Genomic DNA, 20,676 nt, shown 5'->3' on the forward strand with positions numbered 1-20,676 from the left:
CTTACCTTTGCCTTGGGAGGCAAATTTGGAGTTAGACAAGCCAGACCCCAGGGAGGGTGTGTGTGAGCATGTGAGCGCGTGAGGGGACAAGCAGGGTGGGGGGAGAGACAGAGGGTATTGTTTAATCCTGGGTGGCTCAGAAGTACGTGCTTCTTCACCAGCCCTCAGGAAGAAGCTAGCTAGAGTGTGCTAATTTCAAGAGAAAGGAAATGGCAATTTCAGTAAAAGATACAATAAATGTATATTTGCCCAAGTGTCCCAGAAGTGGAGATTTCTGTTGCTTGCTGGGCTGGCACTCTGGATGGGAAATACAAAGACTACCAATACCAGGGACCAAATAGCAAAATGCTACAAGTATCCACTACTCTTGAAATATTGATGCAGATATTTCTCTTGTAGAGGGAAAAATGACTTGGTAAGGCTGGAATTTCCTAAAAAAGTTGTTGACCCGAATGGACCAATGGTGCCATTCTCCAACTGCATTACCAGAATTCATAAGAAGTATAAACAGTATAAAGATGGGAAAACAGAAACACCTGTAAAATGCTCAGTTTTAAAGGGTGACATTTAGATCTTTTTCTTCAACCTTCAAAATAATTTACTAAAACATAAGTCTCCTAATACACAACCTTTCTTTTCATCATGTAAGAAAATTCCTCGCAATCCCAGTGTCTGGGAGTTGCTGTAAATTTAGCAAGGAATGGAAAAAAATACCACAAAATCAAATTATTAGCTCATTCCAATGGAAAATATTCTAGAACTTTTACTTCAAAATGACGCAAAAATATAGTACTTTTACAGCTACATAAAGGAAAAGAAATGAAACCCATGTTCATAGTCAATTCACTTAGGGCAAAGAGCCAAGAATATACAGTGGAGAAAGGATGATCTCTTCATTAGTGATACTGGGAAAACTGGACAGCCACACACAAAAGAATGAAGGTGAATCCTTATCTTGCATTACACACAAAAATCAACACAAAGGGATTAAAGGCTTGAGTATTAAGACCTGAAACCATAAATGTCCTAGAAGAAACAGGGAGTAAGCTCCTTGATGTTGGTCTTGATGATGACTTTTTGGATTTGATACCAAAAGCAAAGGAAAGAAAAGCAAAAATAAACAAGACTCCATCAAACTAAAAAGGTTCTGCAAGCAAAGGACACCATCAACGTGAACAGGCAACCCATGTAATGGGAGAAAATATCTGCAAATCATATATATTTGATATGGGGTTAATATCCAAAAAAAATATAAAGAGCTCCTACAACTCAAAAGCAAAAAGAAAAAAAAATCAATGAAAAAATGGTCAGAGTGTCTGGGGTGCCTTGGTGGCTCAGTCAGTTAAGCATCTGGCTCTTGGTTTCTGCTCAGGTTGTGATCTCATCATGATCAGGTCATGATCTCAGAAAAGGTTTGTGAGTTCGAGCCCTGAATCAGGCCCTGCACTGACAGTGTGGGGCCTGCTTGGAATTCTCTCCGACTCTCTCTGCCCCTCCCCCACTCACATGCTCTATCTCTCTCTCTCTCAAAATAAATAAATAAGCGTAAAAAAATGGTTAGAGGATCTGAAAAAACACTCTTCCAAAGAGGATACACAGATGGCCAGCAGGTACATGAAAATGTGCTCAACATCACTAATCATCAGGGAAATGCAAATCAAAACCACAATGAGGTATCACCTTACACCTGTTAAAATGGCTTTTATTAAAAAGATAAATAACAAGTTTGGGGAGGATATGGAAAAATGGGAACCTTTGTGCACTGTTACCATGGGAGTGTAAATTGGTGTAGCCATGAAGCACCATAGGAAAGTTTAAAAATTAAAAATTAGAAACAGGGGCTCCTGGGTGGCTCAGTCACTTAAGCCTCTGACTTCAGCTCAGGTCATGATCTCACAGTTTGTGAGTCTGAGGCCTGCATCGGGCTCTCCGCTCTCAGCACAGAGCCTAGTTTGGATCCTCTGTTATCCACTGTCTTTGCCTCTCTCCTGCTCTCTCTCTCTCTCTCAAAAATAAACATTAAAAAGTAAATAAATAAAAATAGAAGTAGGGATCGAGAATTCCACTTCTGGGTATTCATCTGAAGGACCTGAAAACACGAACCCGAAAACTTACCTGCACCCCTATGCTCCCTGCAGTATTACCACTAATGGCCAAGATATGGAAGCAACCTGTGTCCATTGATAGATGAATGCCTCAAGAGGCTGTGGTACATATACAAAGGAATACTGTTCAGCCATAAAAAAGAAGGAAAGCTTGTGGAAACGTGAACAGACCTTGAGGGCATTTTGCGAAGCGAGATAAGTCGGACAAAGGAAGACAAATCCCAGACGGTCTCACTTATGGGTGGAATCTAAAAAAAAAAAAAAAAAAAAAAAAACCACAAAACTGAACTCATAGATACAGAGAACAGACTGGTGGTTGCCAGAGATGGGGGAGGGAGGTGGGCAAAATGAGTAAAGGTGGGCAAAAGATACAAAGCTCCAGTTGTAAGATAAGTAAGTCTTGGGATGTGATGTCACATGGTGACTACAGTTAGTACATTTGAAACTTGCTGAGAGTAGGTGTTAAAGGTCATCGCAAGGGGGAAAAATGTAACTCTGAGTGGGGATGGATGTTAACTAGGCTTACTGTGTTGATCATTTCATAATATATACGTACAATAAAGCATTCTGTTGAATACCTGAAACTAATATATTATTATATGTAAATTATACATCAGTAAGAGGAATAAAGTTTACAAAGGATAAAAGAAAACAACAATGGCACTTTTCAAAATTTCCTAGTAAACAAATATTCTCCCTTTTAATTTGAACCTTTCTCATAAAGATAAGCTGACAGCGTAGAAATTATTTTATGTAGGGATACAAGTCTCCTCTGTGTCTTCTCCCTCCTTACCTTTCTTTCTAGGACTTGATTTTATTTTTTATTTTTATTTATTTTTAATTTTATTTAATGTTTCTTTATTTTTGAGAGACAGAGAGACAGCATGAGCGGGGGAGGGGCAGAGAGAAGGAGACAGAGAACACGAAGTAGGCTCTAGGCTCTGAGCTGTCAGGACAGAGCCCCACACGGGGCTTGAACTCACAGACTGTGAGATCATGACCTGAGCTGAAGTCAGACGCTTAACCAGCTGAGCCACCCAGGCACCCCTAGGACTTGATTTTAAAAGATGAACTCTGTTTACTGTTCTTTACAATTGCTCGTGACACAAACAAGAGCTGATAAGGAAGGAAAATACAAAGTATCTCTTGGTGACCTTGTGACTGATCAGGAGCCTGGGTTTCTGAATTTCTTATCCTCAGCAAGTCTGCTCAACCTTTCTCAAGTGTATTGTCTTGCCTCTGAATTTATATCTATAAACAAGGCTTAAAAAATTTAGGAAGATGTTTGAAATCTTACCTTAGGACAATGAGCTATTTATCTAAATAATTCAGGTCCAAATCATCATTATCAGTCATCATCATCATCATTTATTGAGTACTTACCACGTGCCAGACCATGTACAATTATACAGTACTTAATTCTTACAACAGCTATATGAGGCTGTAATTTCATTTTACACATAAGGATATTGAGGAGTAAAAGGTTAAATAATTTGACAAAGGACAAAGGTCCCTCAACTAGTGAGAGATAGGATTGAGATTCTGTTCCAGTAATTTAGTCCAAGTTCATAATCACTATCATATATAACGAATGAAGGGTTGATCAAAAGTGTGGCTGGGTTTTTGGGGGTTTGGTTTGGGAGACGTCAGCTAATACCACGTAGAGAGTTTCCTCAAATGTATCTTGATTGTATAAAATTTCTTTGCCTGTCTAACTTCCTATTCTAATGCTGAGTATTTCATAATAATCATCTTAGCTGATTTTTTTCATTTCACTGATACTTCACAACTTTTTTCTCGGGATGTAGAACAAATCTGGCACATAGTAGGTGCTCAAGAAGTATTTATTAAATGAATGAATATATTCTTTATTTTATAACAGCACACACATGTGCAGTTTAGAGGATAGTTTTATAAATAGGACTATAGAATGACTTGAGCTCAGGGAGAAAAGTGAATTCGTTGGTAAACTGGCCCATCGCAAAAGTTTGCTGGAAAAGAAGCAGAGTTTTGGGAGGTCACCTAGAGTTAACGGAGAAACAATTTTTAGTCCATTTTCTTCTCCCAGGCTTTACTGGAATTGAACATTATTGTAGGTTAAGAGGCAGACCTCTTTGGCTGATTCTTCATGAAAATTGTATCCCAGGGGAGTGATGATTGACATTAATCACTAGGGAGAGAGAAGCTGGCCAACGGAAATACGAGACATGACATCACAAGTGACTGTGTTTGCAGAACATCACTGGAAACAGCAGGAAGGAGATATGAGGTACAGCCATCTATTTCCACAGAAAGGGAAAACCCACACCCGAATAATAGGGAGAGACCAGGAGCCAGAATTAAAGTGAATAGTTTCCTGACTGGTCAGCAGTGGTGGTTTCTGGAATAGATAAGCCAAGGTACTGAATTACACCGGACTCTCCCACAAAGCAGAGAACTGGTAGTGACCCAGCTCTGTGACCTCGAGCAGTAACCTCTCTGATCCGGTCTCATGCTTGCTTAGTGGAGGTGGGGAGAAATGGTCCTCTTTTCTTGTCACATGGGTGAAGGACACTACTGTATTGTTTGAAGTCTTCCAAATACTGACTTCAAGTAAACGATAATGTAGAGAAAGTTATAATTGTATACCAATAGTATACCAAAAGTTAGAGGAGTTTAGCTGTTAGTAATAATAGCTCAAGATTCTCTTGAGTCCCTACTTTGTGCTAATGAATCCGTATCGCCAGTCCTGCCAGCTGGGTTTGACTCTCCCCATTTTACATGTGATGCAAGTTAAGAGTCAGGAAAGTGAAGTGACTCAGCCAGCGTTAAAGAGCTAGAGTGAGCTACACAGGGATTTGAACTGTGGTCATTTTACCTCCAAAGCCTGTGATCTCCATTAACCGGAGAAGTCTACTAATATGAAGATGTTTGCCTAATTGTTCTTGATCATTCAGCCTTTATCCTTGGCCTGATGAATATGATCTTTTAGAACTTTTCTCTTTAGTGTCTCTCTCTCTCTCCCTCCGTCTCTCTCTCTCTTTCTCTCTGTTTTATTTTGAGAGATGGAGAGCACACAGGGGAGGGGGAGAGAGAGGGAGAAACAGAATCCCAAGCAGGCTGCACAGTTGGACTACTGAGCCACCCAGGCATCCCCTAAATAACTTCTCTTAAGCCTACTTTTAAAGTCATAGTTCCAATTTTTAATGTGGCTCTAGATACAGCTAGCTCATGGCAATTCTACAAAGTTGTTCACTCATCAAGTGTGCCTTGCTTACTTGTCATTCCAGAAGACCATACTTTTGCTCCTGTTCAGGCTTTAGAGCCTGAAATGAATCCCATTGATATTCACTGGAGAGTCTGTGGACCTCAAATCCTTATTTCATTCCTTCTAACACCCTATAGAAGAGGCCATGATACTTGGGTTCAACTGATTGGGTTGGCCATCATAACCTGGCCATCATATCTGGGTTCAACTACAAATGATTCAGAAGTAACTGGACTTCTAGCTCAGATCCAAACCACTTTTAAACTGAAGTCCAATCAAAAAGCAATACAGTGGGTGCAAATACAATGTCACCATCTTGTGAAAGAGCACATTCAACACAAACAGGTGTTATACATGTGCGAGCATGGAACCTGATAACTCTTACAGCATTTTGAGATGCACCAGGACGCTGTATGCCCCCAGAGCCTTGACATTCTCCTGTCCTACTTTGTTTCACCCTTTCTTTCATTGTTGTTGCTTGGTATACTCCGTAGACTTTCAACTATCTGAGGGCAAGGAGCAGATCAGTCTCTCTTATCACGGTATCCCCTTGGTGGTATGCAACAGGCACTTAATAAATATTTCTTAAATGAATGAATTAACTATTTCTGCAAAATTACTTCCAGCTTTCAGAGCCACTGTTTCTCTTAATTAACGAAAGTCATTCTTTCATACACAGCCCACACACACACACACACACACACACACACACACACCTGGGAATGACTGACATAATCTCTGGTTTTTTATGGTATCATTACTCGTGAGAGGCAAGTCTTGCTTTAATTAGAATCTTATTGTGATTTCTTTTTTCTGGAGTAGAAATTTTCAGAGCTAGACTCTCCCCGATGGCAACTTCAGGATCATGAACGTGACAAGAGACCAATGCTGTGGCAATTTCCATATTCTTTTTGTATCCTAAAAACAGGGTCATTACAGTTACCTGCCTTGTAGGGATGGTGTGACAGTGAATTGACCAATGAAAGTCTTGGCTTATTGGCTGGCATAGAGTAAGTGATCTCTGTTCAAATCGGTGGCCTCACTGATTAACTGATAACCCTTCTGCTAGTTAGAAAGAGTGATTTCTGATTCAGTTAGACAGAAAACAGTCGTGGTAACCTAGCACGCCTTTCCCTGTTAACTGCCCTTCACCGGGTCATGAGCCTTTCTCCCCCTGGGAAAGAAAATCAGTCACACGTGTGCTATAATATTTCTTTGACTATGTATTTTTTTTTCACACTTATCCTTGCTGTCAGCCTCCTTGCTCTTTTAAAATTATTTTCATTTTTGGGGTGCCTGGGTGGCTCATTCGGTTGAGTGTCCGACCTGGCCTCAGGTCATGAACTCACAGTTCGTGGGTTCAAGTCCCATGTCTGGCTCTGTGCTGACAGCTTGGAGCCTGGAGCCTCTCATAGATTCTGTGTCTCCCTCTCTCTCTCTGTCCCGTCCCCTGCTTGCACTCTGTCTCTCTATATCTGAAAAAAAAATTTTTTTTAAGTTTAAAATTATTTTCATTTTTTAAAACAGCTTACTCTCTCTTTCTCATACTCTGCTTAAAATTAGCAGTTCTAGCATATAAGTCCGATTTAACATTTTTTTGAACCCTGGGCCGTGTGTTTTTCTGGCAGAATGTTGACATAATCAAAACATAATTTTCCCTCTAAACATTGAAAAAAACCTGTTTTTCTGTGGCAAGCGATTTTTACACATGCAAAAAAGTAATTTCCTCTGCAGATAATGCTTAATGTCCTGTCTGTCCTAATGTTATTTATTATAATAAGGGTAAACCTTACCAATTGCTTTCTATGTCTAGGTACGGTAGGTAATACTGTATTCAGTTCTCCCGACAACCCAATGAAACAGGAAGGCCGTTAGGCCCCCTTTTCTGAGGAGGAAATGAAGGCACAGAGGGGATACGTAACTTACCCAAGGTTGCACAGCTAGTGAGTAGCTGAGTAGAGATTTAAAGCCAGGCTTTCTGATCTCAAGGCCTGAACTCTTATGTATGTGTGTCATATGTATTTATGATCTATGTATAGATACATATGTATATGTATGTCATATCATACATATGTCATATGTATTTATGATCTAGTAAGCTTAATGCAGGATACATTTTTATCCTTAGAAATACATACTGAAGGAGTGGAAATATTGATATTAGTAGAAATTCAGATATCAGGCCAATTAGGGAAGGAGGCCAATGGGGGTCTGGTTCAGGGAGTCAGAAGTGATGAAATTCTGAACATCAAGCCAAAGCAACAGTGAGGAGAAGATCTTTCCAGTACCCTAAACCACTCATTCATCTAAATGTAAGACTGGTCCATGACAACTCTAGTCTTCAATAGCCTTGCTGCTACAACCACTTTTGTAAACTCTGGTGACCCTCAGTGTAGCCCCGCATCTTAGTGTTCAGGCTACACCCTGGTTCTTGCTATAAAAACATTGTACGGCCAAGCTTACCTTGGAATTTTACAAGTGGGATAGGATTTGAATTCCCCATGATGAGTTTCTGTGGGGGGCCAGTACAAAGGTTTTCCAAGAACTTTTCAAAATATCTCAGCTACTGTGACCACCAAAGACAATGGAGAGAGGCTGGGCGGGGGGGGGGGGGGGAAGCAGGGAGGAATACCTTCATTTTCCCAATTAATGTGCGAAAACCTAAACGTGTCCCATGTCCCAGCCTGACCTGGCATGGAGATTATGTGACATCAGATCGATGCCAGTTGTAAGTGGCATATTCACCATGCACTGCCCTTGTATTCCTTGGCACCAATAACACAAAATAGGTTGCTTCCTGAAATGTAAGCCTGGCAATTAGTGCCTTGTCGCGTCCCTATCAGATGTTGGCAAAATAACTGCCTTTGCACTTTTCTTTTCCCCCACTCAAAAACAGTACCTATCAGTGGCAGTCACGGCAAGCGTAACTGGAATAAGCTTCAGCTACTGTTGGGCTCTGTGCAAGAGACACGGTTACAAGAAGTGGGGGTTTGGAGGTAGAATTTTCTTTTGGGCAATCTTCTCACAGTGACAGTGGTGCCTGAATTCTAGTTAGAGCAGGCCACACAAAATCACCTGCATATCCTTTCTTTTCTTTTTTTAATGTTTGTTTATTTTTGAGAGCTAGAGAGCACAAGTGGGGGAGGGGCAGAGAGAGAGGGAGACACAGAATCTGAAGCAGGTTCTAGGCTCTGAGCCGTCAGCACAGAGCCTGACGCGGGGCTCGAACTCACGGACTGAGAGATCATGACCTGGGTTGAAGTCGGATGCTTAAATGACTGAGCCACCCAGGGGTCCCTGCATATACGTTTTAAATCAACACTTCATACAGTAGATTATTCAGTTCATTAATTCTGAAAGCAAATCTGTACCTCACAAAATTCATATTTGCTCTAAGGTACCTTTTCTGGCAAAACGGAGGTCGTAGTAGAGAAAGGACTCCCTGAGCAGTGACTTTGGTCTGTAGGTCCCGGTGTGGCAGGGGTCCTAGAAATAGAAAAAGGGACAATTCAAGACCATCCCCTCCCCACCTTACCAGTCACGTGAGAAGGGAAAGGCACAGTCAAGAGACCACAAGTACCATGAAGTATTAGACAATGATCAAAGAGGACAGAAGAACTGGGTGTTGTAGCACATAAACATGTCCAAGGTGTTTTATGAAGCAAGTTACAGAATTGTTTGTCTAACTGGGCCCTAGAATGGTAAAAAGAAAAAAAATAACAAAATCTCAGCCGGTACTAAAATAGGGTATGCATAGAAAAAAAAAAAAAAATCTAGAAAGGTGGCTATACATCAAAGCATGGCCACAGGGCTGTGCTTTCTGGGACTGGGGATTATGGAAATCTTTCATACTTCCTACATTTCTGATACCCATCTCCATATTTTTAATAATCTTTACAACAAGAATATACGTTTCTTGATGAGAAAAGTTGATTTTTTTAAAGTAAAAAAGATAATATATAAAGAAAATATGGTTTCACCATCCTTAGAGAAATTTTTCTCATGAATTATGCATAACTTCAGCTTTTTCTCTACCATTCAGTATGTGTTTCATTATTTGAAAATAACCTCATATATATTGTGTATATATGAACAAGCACTAGGAAGAGATTTATGGTAGGCAAGTCAGGCTTTAGAGAGGAGACTGTGACTTAGGAATATAAGCATTTCAGGGGCGCCTGGGTGGCTCAGTCAGTTAAGGGCCCGACTTGGGCTCAGGTCATGATCTCGTGCTCTGTGAGTTCAAGCTCCACGTTAGGCTCTGTGCTGACAGCTCAGAGCCTGGAGCCTGCTTCAGATTTTATGTCTCCCTCCCTCTCTGCCCCTCCCCTACTTACACTCTGTCTCTGTCTCTCAAAAATAAGATACATTAAAAAAAAATTTAATAAAAATAAAGAAAAGAAATACAAGCATCTGATACACAGTAACTGTGCATTTAAAATGTGAATGCAGAATAACAGCTGAGTAACAGGACAAAAGTAAAAGTGTTCTCAGCCCCTCACTGTACAAAGTGAGAAGCCATTTGTTCATTTATTCAGTACATATTCTTGACTGTCTACTATAGGCCATGTACTTTGCAGATAGCATTGGAGTTCACACTCTAGTGGGAAAGACAAACACAAAATGAGTGAAGAGATGAACAGGTATATAATTCAACATTGTTCTAAGTATTTCGGAGGAGATTAAAAGGGTGAACAGAGAAGGCCTCTTCGAGAAGTGGTAGGTAAACTGAGATCTGGTGAATAAGAAGGAGCCCGCCCCCTAAGGAATGGAAAGAAAAAATATTCGTGGCAGAGAGAACAACGGGGCAGGGTCTGGGATAGGAAATTGGTGGGAGTGTTTCTGAACCCAAAGGAGGCCTTGTGGCTGGAGTTCTGTGAACAGAGGTGGTTTCCAGGGGGTAGGGGGCAGGGAGGGAGCCGGGAGCCAGGTGACAGAGGGCCTTGGGGTGCATTTGATTCTGGGTGCAAGGGAAGCCATGGAAATGGTTTAGGCAGGGGGATTACCAGATGCTCTTGTTGTTTTGAAAAGATCCCTCTGGCTGCTTTGTTTAGGGTCGAGGAGGGGTACTGTGTTGTTCCTGAGGGGCATCATGGCTTGAACTGGGGTGGTGTTAGTGGAGGTGGCAGGATTTAGACACGTGCAGAGCGTATTTTGAAGGTTAGTTCGACATGACATGGTGAAGGATGTTACAGCAGGGATGAGAGAGGAGGGACATCAAGAATGAGTCCCATAGTAATTATTTTTCTTCCTGTTTTTTAAAAATTTTTCTTATTTTTTTAAATTTAATGTTTTTAATTTACATCAAGTCCCATAGTTCTGATTGCAGCCATTGCTATCTTTTATGTACACAAATAACAACCAGACAGAGAATATACAGGAATAGAAGCCACACATACAATAGCAACAAAATCACTGGGAAGAAATAACGAGAAATCTGTACTGCCTATGTGAACAATATTTTAAAAACACTAATGAAGTCCTCAGAGGAGATATGGGTATACGGAAAGACAGCCAATTCTCAGGATGCCTGACTATCACAGAGGTGCCCATCCATTCTCCCTGAGACAGTTTACAAATGATTAGAACCCCAATACAAATACCCACAATTTGTTTCTGTTATTTTTTGTTTTGTTTGAATGAGATAAGTTGAGCCAAAGTATATTTGGGAAGATAAACAAAAAAGAGCAGCTCAGAAAACACTGGATCTCCACATTGGTAGTATTAGTACTAGATGTTAATATAGAATATAAAGTCTCAATAAGTAAATAGTGGGATATTGATCTGTGAATTAGGAGAACATTCAATGGAAGAGACTAGAAAAATCTAGAAACAGGGCTAACTGTGAGAATTTAGTTTCTGAAACAGACGACGTTAGAAACTTTCTGGGAAAACATGGTTCACAACACAATGAAAGAATGACGTGGTGGCCATGTGGTTTCAAAACAAACTAACTAAAAATAGTTCAGTTGAATCTTATCTCACACTTTCAATACATGCTTGACCCATATTGAATAAATCAAGAGTTGAATATAAGAATTAAATCAAGACAGATTTAGAAGAAAATAGGAGGAAATACTTGGTATCTGTGGCATAAGGAAGGATTCCTAATCATGATTCAAAAATCTACAAGCCACATGAGAAAAAAAGTTGAGGCATTTAACTTCTTTACAAAACAAAAACAAATTCTGCGTGAGAAGAAACATCCTAATCCAAATCCAAAAGTCAAATAAATGACAGACTGAGAAATGATATTTTCAGCTCAAAACACAGAGAGAGATCTTTCCTTCAAGCCAAAAGAAAAATCTACAAAACCTATCAATTGTTATCTTACGAGAAAAGAAATGCAAATGATGTGTACCTGTAAAAAGATATTCGGTTTTACACATAATAAAAAAAATTCAAATTAAGACTATGCCAATACTAGTTTTTGTAGCTATCAGGTAAAATCTTGATAAATACGGTGCTTTTTTGTGTGTGCCTGTGTGTGTGTGTGTGTAAAAAACACTGGGGATCTATTCTTAGTCTGCTAAGGCTGCATTGGGTCCTCCAGAAAAGCTGATCCAGAAGGGGTGTGTGTGTGTGTGTGCATACATGTTTGTGTTTATTATATACATATTAACACTATATACCTATTAGTATCTATATAAAGAGACTTCTTAAAGGGAATTTATTATATGGAATTGGCTTATGTGATTATGGAGACTGTCAGGTCCCCAGACCTGCGGAGTGAGTTCAGTGCAAGCTAGGAGAGGTGATGGGTTACTTCTAGTCCAAGTCTAAAGGCCTGAGAACCAAGAGTCAATGGTTTAGTTCCATTGGAAGGCCAGCAGCCTCAAGCCCCAAGAGGAGCCTATGTTTCAGTTAGAGTCTGAAGGCACAAGTAGATGTCCCAGTTGGACGGCAGTTAGGCAGGAAGAATTCTCTCTTACTTGAGGAAGGGTCAGCCTTTTTGTTCCATTCAGGCCTTTGACGGATGGATGAGGCCCACTCTCATCCTGGAGGGCAAGCTGCTTTACTCAGCGTACCAACTTAAACATTAATCTCATCCTAAAACACCCTCACAGAAACACCCAGAATAACAGTGCCTGATCAAATATCTCGCCACCCTGTGTGCGACGCATAAAATTAAACCTCACAGGCTGCGATAACAAAATGCCACAGGCTTGGGGAGCTTAAGCGGCAGAAGTGTATTTCCTGACAGGTTTGGAGGCTGGAAGTGCAAGACTCAGGTGCTGGCGGGGTTATTTTCCGGTGAGACTTCCCTCCTTGGCTTGCAGATGGCCACTTTCTTGCTGTGTTCTCACCTGGCCTTTCCTGTGTGCTCATGCACTCCTGGTGTCTCTTCCTCCTCTTCTAAGGGAAAAGGACACCTCTCTTAATTGGATTTGGGCCCCACACTTATCTCATTTAACTTTACCTCCTTAAAGGCGCTGTCTCTAAATATAGCCACATTGTGGGTCAGGACTTCATCAATATGAATTTGGGGTGGGGGCATATTCAGTCTATAATTGGAGATGAGGGCGGGAGGGAGACTTTCATTGTTTGCTTTTTGGTACCTTCTGGGTTTTAAGCTACCTGAGCATGTTACCTATTTTCAAAAAGTTAAAGAGTGGTTTCCACATTTCTGCCTCCAGCAACTTGGAGGATAAGGGTGTCATTCGCTAAGATGGAGAAGGCTTCGGGGAAGTGGGAGTGGGGTCAGGAGCACTGGGCATGCTGGTGAGGCACTCTAGTGGAACGTCCCCTAGGCAGGTGGTGTTCAGGAGTTTAGATGGAAGATGAGAAAAAAGCAAGTCTTCTACATGTTTCCAAAATCAGGGAAATGCATGGGCTCACCCAGGGCAGTGGTTCTCAAAATTTGGTTAACATAATTTAGAATCATCTAGAGGGCTTGCTAAAACAGCTGCCTCCAGTTTCTGATTCTGTAGTTCTTCACTCAGACCCAAGAACTTAAACTTCTTCTTCTTTTATTAGTAAATATTTACTTATTTTGGGGAGAGTGCAAGCAGGGTCGGGGCAGAGAGAGGGGGACAGTGGATCCAAGATGGGCTCTGTGCTGACAGGTTGACAGCAGTGAGCCCAACATGGGGCTCAAACTCACAAACGGCGAGATCACGACCTGAACTGCAGTCGAACGCTCAACCGACTGAGGCACCCAGGGGCGGCACCTAGAACTTACACTTCTAACAAATGCAGGGGATGCTGGTACTACTGACTGGAGTCCCCACTTGGACAACCACTAGCCCAGGGCAGTGATTTTCCATTCTAACCTCATATTGGTATCAGATGGAAAGCCAGGAGAAAAAACACAATTACCTGGGACCCACTCCACTGCAGGCCAATTAAGTCAGAACCTCTGGAAAGTGGGCATGGACACTGGTAAATTTTAAAAGCTCCCCTTTCTGGGGCGCCTGGGTGGTTCAGCTGGGTAAGCATGCGACTTCGGCTCAGGTCATGATCTCGCAGTCCATGAGTTCGAGCCCGGTGTTGGGCTCTGTGCTGACAGCTGAGAGCCTAGAGCCTGCTTCGGAATCTGTGACTCCCTCTCTCTCTGCCCCTCCTTCACTCATGCCCTGTCTCTGTCTCTCAAAAAAAAAAAAAAAAAAAGTTAAAAAAATTTAACAGCTCCCCTTTTGATTCTGATGTGCAGCCAGGGAAGAGAGCTGCTGACCAGAGAAAGAGACTCTGGAGAAACCAGAGAAAGCCAAGAATAAGGACCTAGGATTCTACCTTTTAAATGGCTGGTAGGCAAAGAAGAGCCAACCAAAACATAGCGAAGTAAAGAGATGAAATGGCAGGACCTCCACTTGCGTTGTGGAAGGCAGTTACTAGCTAGCAGGCTCTGTGATGGGTTCTGGCGATACGGATACAGTTAAGCCCTACCCAGCCTTCAGGGAGCCTCCTTACCATTAAGGACCCAAAAAACACTGCCTTACAGAAGCAATGGCATGATCTATTCCCTTCCTGATGTGTTCCCTGGAGAAACACTTGCTCACTTACGTAAGAATGCATGTCAAAGATGTTCATGACAGTGTTGCTTGTAATGGTGAGAAACGAGACCACGTGTCCTCAGAAGGATGGCCACATTATAGAAAATGGCATGTTCATATGGCAGAATATTGACAAAGGAGTCAATTGGCAAGATTGACCAGGAGACCTCCATTGGCAAGATCTAAAAACACATCATTGGAAGGACAAAGCAAGTTGCAGCATGATGTGCGTGTGCTTTAGGTGAAGAACAGCTCACATAGGTGTTTGTGCATAAAGATATAAAAAGAGGTCTAGAAAGATGCACTCTAAATTCGTACCTGTGGAACGGGAGAGGGGACACATTTGAGGATGGTGGGCAAAGGGATTTGATTTCTAATGCTCTTCATATTTTCAAAGCTTTTGATAAATGCATGTATTTAATTACTGCAATATTGTACTCATTAAATTGTGTTAAAGTCTTTTACAAATGTCAATAATCACCATCAAGTCTGAAGTTAATATATGCATGTTCTAGAATATCTGTCTTTCTGTGAGGTCTTGAAATAACAGTCTCCTGATTTGGGGGGTTAACTGAAAATCTCTCCTGACCACAAGAAGTATTTCTCCCAGCCCATTTCTTAAACTGAGAAAGGGGCAGAAACTATAACTTAATAGAAAAAAAAAAAAACCCATTGTGTGGCCGTTACTGTATGAGTTTTTCTGCAAAACAAACATGTTTGAAATAGCGTTTCAAAGCTATAGACAGCTTCCTTCCCCAGAGTCTTGCCTGGCAGACATACTACAGTTACTCAGTCAAGGAGCTGTTCTGGAATGCAACTCTGAAAGCAACTGAGATTTTATTCTGCAAGCCTCTGTCTCTTATGTAGTGAGTAAATGATGCTAGGAGGTCCCACGGATGAACATGTAGGAATCCACTGGAACACGCTTTAGCCTGACCATCCCTATGACTTTCTAGATAAATGGATGCCTTTGAGGTACTGTGCTGTCTTCCTGAAAAGCAGTGACTTTTGAATCCTCAGATGTTCATTTTCAGAGGCAGAAGTTATGGAAGTTCTAGGAGACCAAGGTCTTGTCTGTATCATCGCCGTCACTTGCCCAGTACCTAGCATAGTGCCTAACTATGGTAGATGCTTAGTAAATATTTGTGGACACACACACAAAATTAAAAATAACATCATGGATGAATTCTGTATGACGTCGAGCAGAAGAAACCAGACGCAGAAAACTGAATCCTACATTTTCCATTTATAATGATGTTAAAAAATAGACAAAATTAATGGACGGCGATTGAAAATGGTCACTTTGGGGGGACAGTGATTTTGAAGGACACAATGGGGGCTTCTGGGATGCGGGTCACATTCTTTTGCTTGATCTTGGCGGTGGTTACAGGGATGTGTTTACTCCGTGAATCTTCATTAAGCTATATAATTATGATTTGCACACAGTGCTGTTTGCACGTTAATTTTTTAAGTTTACTTAAAATAAATGAAAAAGACTTTTTCAAAAAAAACCTCACTGTTAAATAAAGGCACATTAACTGGGGTTTTAAAGTTTTAATCCTTTATGTTGTAGATGATCTCATCTCTGGAAAATTATTTTCCAATACAAAACGTATTTTCATTTTGTATTTCTGAAGAGATGTGTAACATCACCTCCAGGGCTTAAAGGCTTAGTCTTCCTTGTTCGAAGGCATTTGTTCCTCCTTATCGGAATTCAGCGGACGGTAAAACAGCCGCTGTATGATGAGAGGCAGCTCTGCTGTTGGGTTTTTAGCACCCATTCTTTATCCTGCCCCTACTCTTTTGAAATGTCTAACCCCTTTCACCGATGAGGGAGACCACTGAAAAAAAACCCCAGAAACTTCAGAGATGTGCAGTCTGGGAAAAATATGTGACATTCCCCACTATTTAATAAACACCAGACTCACTAAATTTTCTAATTTTTTTTCTTTTTTCTCCCACATTCCTTTTTCTTGTTTTTCTTCTTGACAATAGCAAAAACATTAAAAAACTCCTTGAACCCAGTCACCCAGAAGCTGAACTTGCACACACACACGTGTGCATGTACAAAGTGATAGATTTACAAGGTAATTCGCAGACACATGGTCTGTGGTAGCAAAAGCTGAAAAGCAACCTAAATGTCCAGCAAAAGGGGACTTTTAAGGGTGTTACTATTCAACAGTAGAAAAGTATGTGACCATAAAGAAAGAATGAAGAGGCCGTGTTCAGAATATAGAGATAAGTGTGAAGTACAGTAGATTTAGACTCCTACCATTTGCTAACACATGGGTTCCTTCTGGAAGGGATACACAAGAAACCGTTAACATGGGTTGCCCCCAGAAGGGGATGGTGTACGTAGGCAGGACAGTGACTCTCCCTGTACGCCCTTGGGTTCCTTTGATATTTGAACTGTATTATATGTTGTCTAATCAAAAATAAATTTTAAAAAACATGTAAAATAATACTGTTGGCAGTAGTTATTAGAGAGAACCCCGATTTTGCCAAGAATGCAGAACAGCAACACAATCTTACGCCCATACTTGGAAGGGGAAATTGGGATCACCTAACATGAAGTTTGTCAAAACATATTAAAGACTTCCAGATTTTCCTTTGGACTAGCTATATCCAGTTGCAGGAATTTGTTTCTTAAGACTATAACTGTAACTAGAAGACCCTGATGAAAGAAATTGAAGAAGACATAAATCAATGGAAAGATACTCCGTGCCCATGGACTGGAGGAATTAGCATTGTTAAAATGTCCACACTACCCAAAGCCATCTACAGATTCAACACAACGTCTATCAAAATTCCAATGGTGTTTTCACAGAAATTAAAAAAAAAAAATCCTAACATCTGTGTGGAATCACAAACAACCCCAAATAGCCAAAGCAATTGGGGGGGCGGGGAAGCAGAAGAACAAACCTGAAGGTATCGCACTTCCTGATTTCAAACTATACTATAAAGCTGTGGTAGTCAAGATAGTATGATCCTGGCATAAAAACAGACACAGAGATCAATGGAACAGAATGGAAGGTCCTGAAATAAACCCATGAATATATGGCCAATTAATTTATAATAAAGCAGCCAAGAATATACCATGGGGAAAAGACAGTCTCTTTAATAAATGGTGCTGGGAAAACTGAACAGCCATATGCAAAGGGATGAAACTGGACCCCTATTCTACACCCCCCCACACACAAACTCAAAATGGATGAAGAATATAAGACTTGAAAGCATAAAATTCCTAGAAGAAAACATAGGCAGTAAGCTCCTTGACCTAGGTCTTGGCAATGATTTCTTTTGGATTGGACACCAGACGCAAAGTCAACAAAAGCAAACATAAATAAGTAAACCACATCAAACTAAAAAGCTTCTGCACAGCAGAGGATACTGTCAATAACGAACAGGCAACCTTTGGGATGGGAGAAAATATTTGCCAAACATATAATTAATTAGGGGTTAATATCCAAAATGTATAAAGAACCCATTCAACTCAATGGCAAAAGATAATCTGACTAAAAATGGTTAGAGGATCTAAAAACATATATATATATATATATATATATATATATATATATATATATATATATATTTTTTTTTTTTTTTTACCAAAGAAGACATACAGATGGCCATCAGGTACTTGCAAAAGTGCTCAACATCACTCATCATCAGGGAAATGCAAATCAAAACCACAATGAAATGATCTCTCACACCTCTTAGAATATTTTTTTTTAATCAAAAAGACAATAAATAGGAAATGTTGGAGAGGATATGGAGAAAAGACAAACTGTTGGTGGGAATGCAGACTGGTGCAGGTACTATGGAAAACAGTATGGGGATGCCTCAGAAAATGAAAAACAAAACTACCATCTGATCCAGTAATTCCGCTTGTGGGTATTTATCCAAAGGAAATGAAACACTAACTCAGAAAGCTACATGCATCCCCGTGTTCATTGCAGCTTACGTATAATAGCTAAGACATGGAAGCAACTCAAGGGTCCGGTGATGGCTGGATGGGTGAATAAAGAATTTGAGATTATCTAGGTCTATCTATCTATCTATAGTGAATGTGTAAATACACACAATGGAATATTATTCATCCATATAAAAGAAGGAAATCTTTGCTATTTGTGACAACATGGATGGACCTTGAGGGCATTACACTAAGTGAAATAAAACAGAAAAAGAAATATAAATACAATATGATATCACTTATAAGTGGAATCTGATGACAACAAACAAGCAAACAAACAAAAATACTGAACTCTTAGATACAGAGAATAGACTGGTGGTGGCCAGAGGAGGGGAAAGGAGATTGGGCAAAATGAATAAATGTACAAACTTCCAGTTTTAAAAGACGTAAGTCCAGGGGATGTAATGTGCAGCGTGGTGACTATGGTTCATAACACTGTATTTTTATTTATTTATTCATTTATTTTTTAACATTTATTTTTGAGACAGAGAGAGACAGAGCATGAACGGGGGAGGGTCAGAGAGAGGGAGACACAGAATTGAAAGTTGCTAAGAGAGTAGATCTTAAACATTCTCATCACCAGAACAAAAATTATAACTATGGGGGCGCTTGGGTGGCCTAGTCAGTTAAGCGTCCGGCTTCAGCTTGGGTCATGATCTTGAGGTTCATGAGTTCGAGCCCCATGTTGGGCACTGTGCTGACAGCTCAGAGCCTGGAGACTGCTTCCGATTCTATGCCTCCCTCTCTCTCTCTCTCTGCCTCCCACCTCGCACTTGGGTCTCCCAAAAATGAATAAATGTTAAAAATTTTTCTAAAAATTATAACTATGTGTGGTGATGGATTTCAACTAGGTTTCACAATATACACAAATAAGGAATTATTATGTTGTACACCTGAAACTAACATAATGTTATATATCAATTATATCTCAACCAAAAAGGTTGTCTGGAGAAAACAATAATACACAAAAAGGCTTAAATATAAGGAATTCTATCCCACTGTTCTTTGTAGTGAAATTGGAAATATTTTAGTAAAAACTGGGAACTACCTCCCACCACCAAAGAATGTATGTATGAAAGAAAGAATGGTTATAACAGAGCACAATGACAGGCGCCTGGGTGGCTCAGTCAGTTGAGTGTCCAACTTCAGCTCAGGTCATGATCTCACAGTTCGTGGGTTCGAGTCCCATGTCGGGCTCGCTGCTGTCAGCACAGAGCCCACTTCAAATCCTCTGTCCCCCTCTCTCTTTGCCCCTCCTCACCCCCCCCCCCATAATAAACAAACATTAAAAAAGTAATGGGGCACAAAGAAAGACTAGATTGCAGAAATACTGGGGAAGAAAGCTTACGTGTCTGAAAGAGATAATCAGTTTCATATGTTATGGTACAGCTATACATTAAAAATGCTATTTTAGAAGAATAATGACAGAGAAAATTGCTCATGATAGAAAGTGAAAAATAATACAGCATATACAGCATAATACTATTTATTTGTTGCCCAAAACGCACGTGTGTAACTGTATATACGTGTAGGTGTGTACACGTACGTGTAAAACCAAACTTTAACCCTTCCATTCTAGGTGATCGGATGATGGCTATTTTTATTTCCTGTTTCCATTTTTATATGAGTGTTCAGAAGGAACTATATTATGCTTATCTTTTATACTAGAAAATGTATAACAAAAGACTTAATGAGAACATTTTTCAAAGGTGCTACAGATAAAGCCTGCCAATACAATGTAAGTGCGGTCCAAGATATTCACCTGCTAACAATGAAACACTGCATTAAACTGAGCTCAATTAAATGACAGGATGGACACTTCTGTGAAGGACGAGAGCCGGCTACCAAGCACTTGATAGCCAAGGCAATATTGTTGAGGGATGTGTTATCATGGGGCATTCTCTCCACAGGAAGCATGCTGATCACGCAGACTCTATTACTTCTCCCATACTAACCTATTATAATTCGTTTAGGAGGCAAGTAATTGTTTACCCCAAAGCAAAAAGAATTTGCTGATAGGCATATGGCATGGTGATATATTTTTGAAAACCACTTCTCATCAAATGACTCCCACACTGTTATCTTTTATCTTTATTACCTTTTTAAAAATCAAGGTGAGATTCGCATTTTCACTGTCTTAAAGTGAACAGTTCAGTGGCGATGAGTGCACTTACAATATCACGCGACCACCAATTCTATCTAGTTGCAAAAGGAAGTCCCACACACATGCACACAGGAAGCAGGTCCATTTCCCCTTTTCCCTTGTCGCCTGGCAACCACCAATCTACATTCTATCTCAATGGACTTACCTATTCTGGGCATTTCAGAGAAATGGAACCCTACAGCATGCGGCCTTTT

Source organism: Leopardus geoffroyi, chromosome A2 (assembly GCF_018350155.1).
Source record: "Leopardus geoffroyi isolate Oge1 chromosome A2, O.geoffroyi_Oge1_pat1.0, whole genome shotgun sequence".
NCBI lineage: Eukaryota > Metazoa > Chordata > Mammalia > Carnivora > Felidae > Leopardus > Leopardus geoffroyi.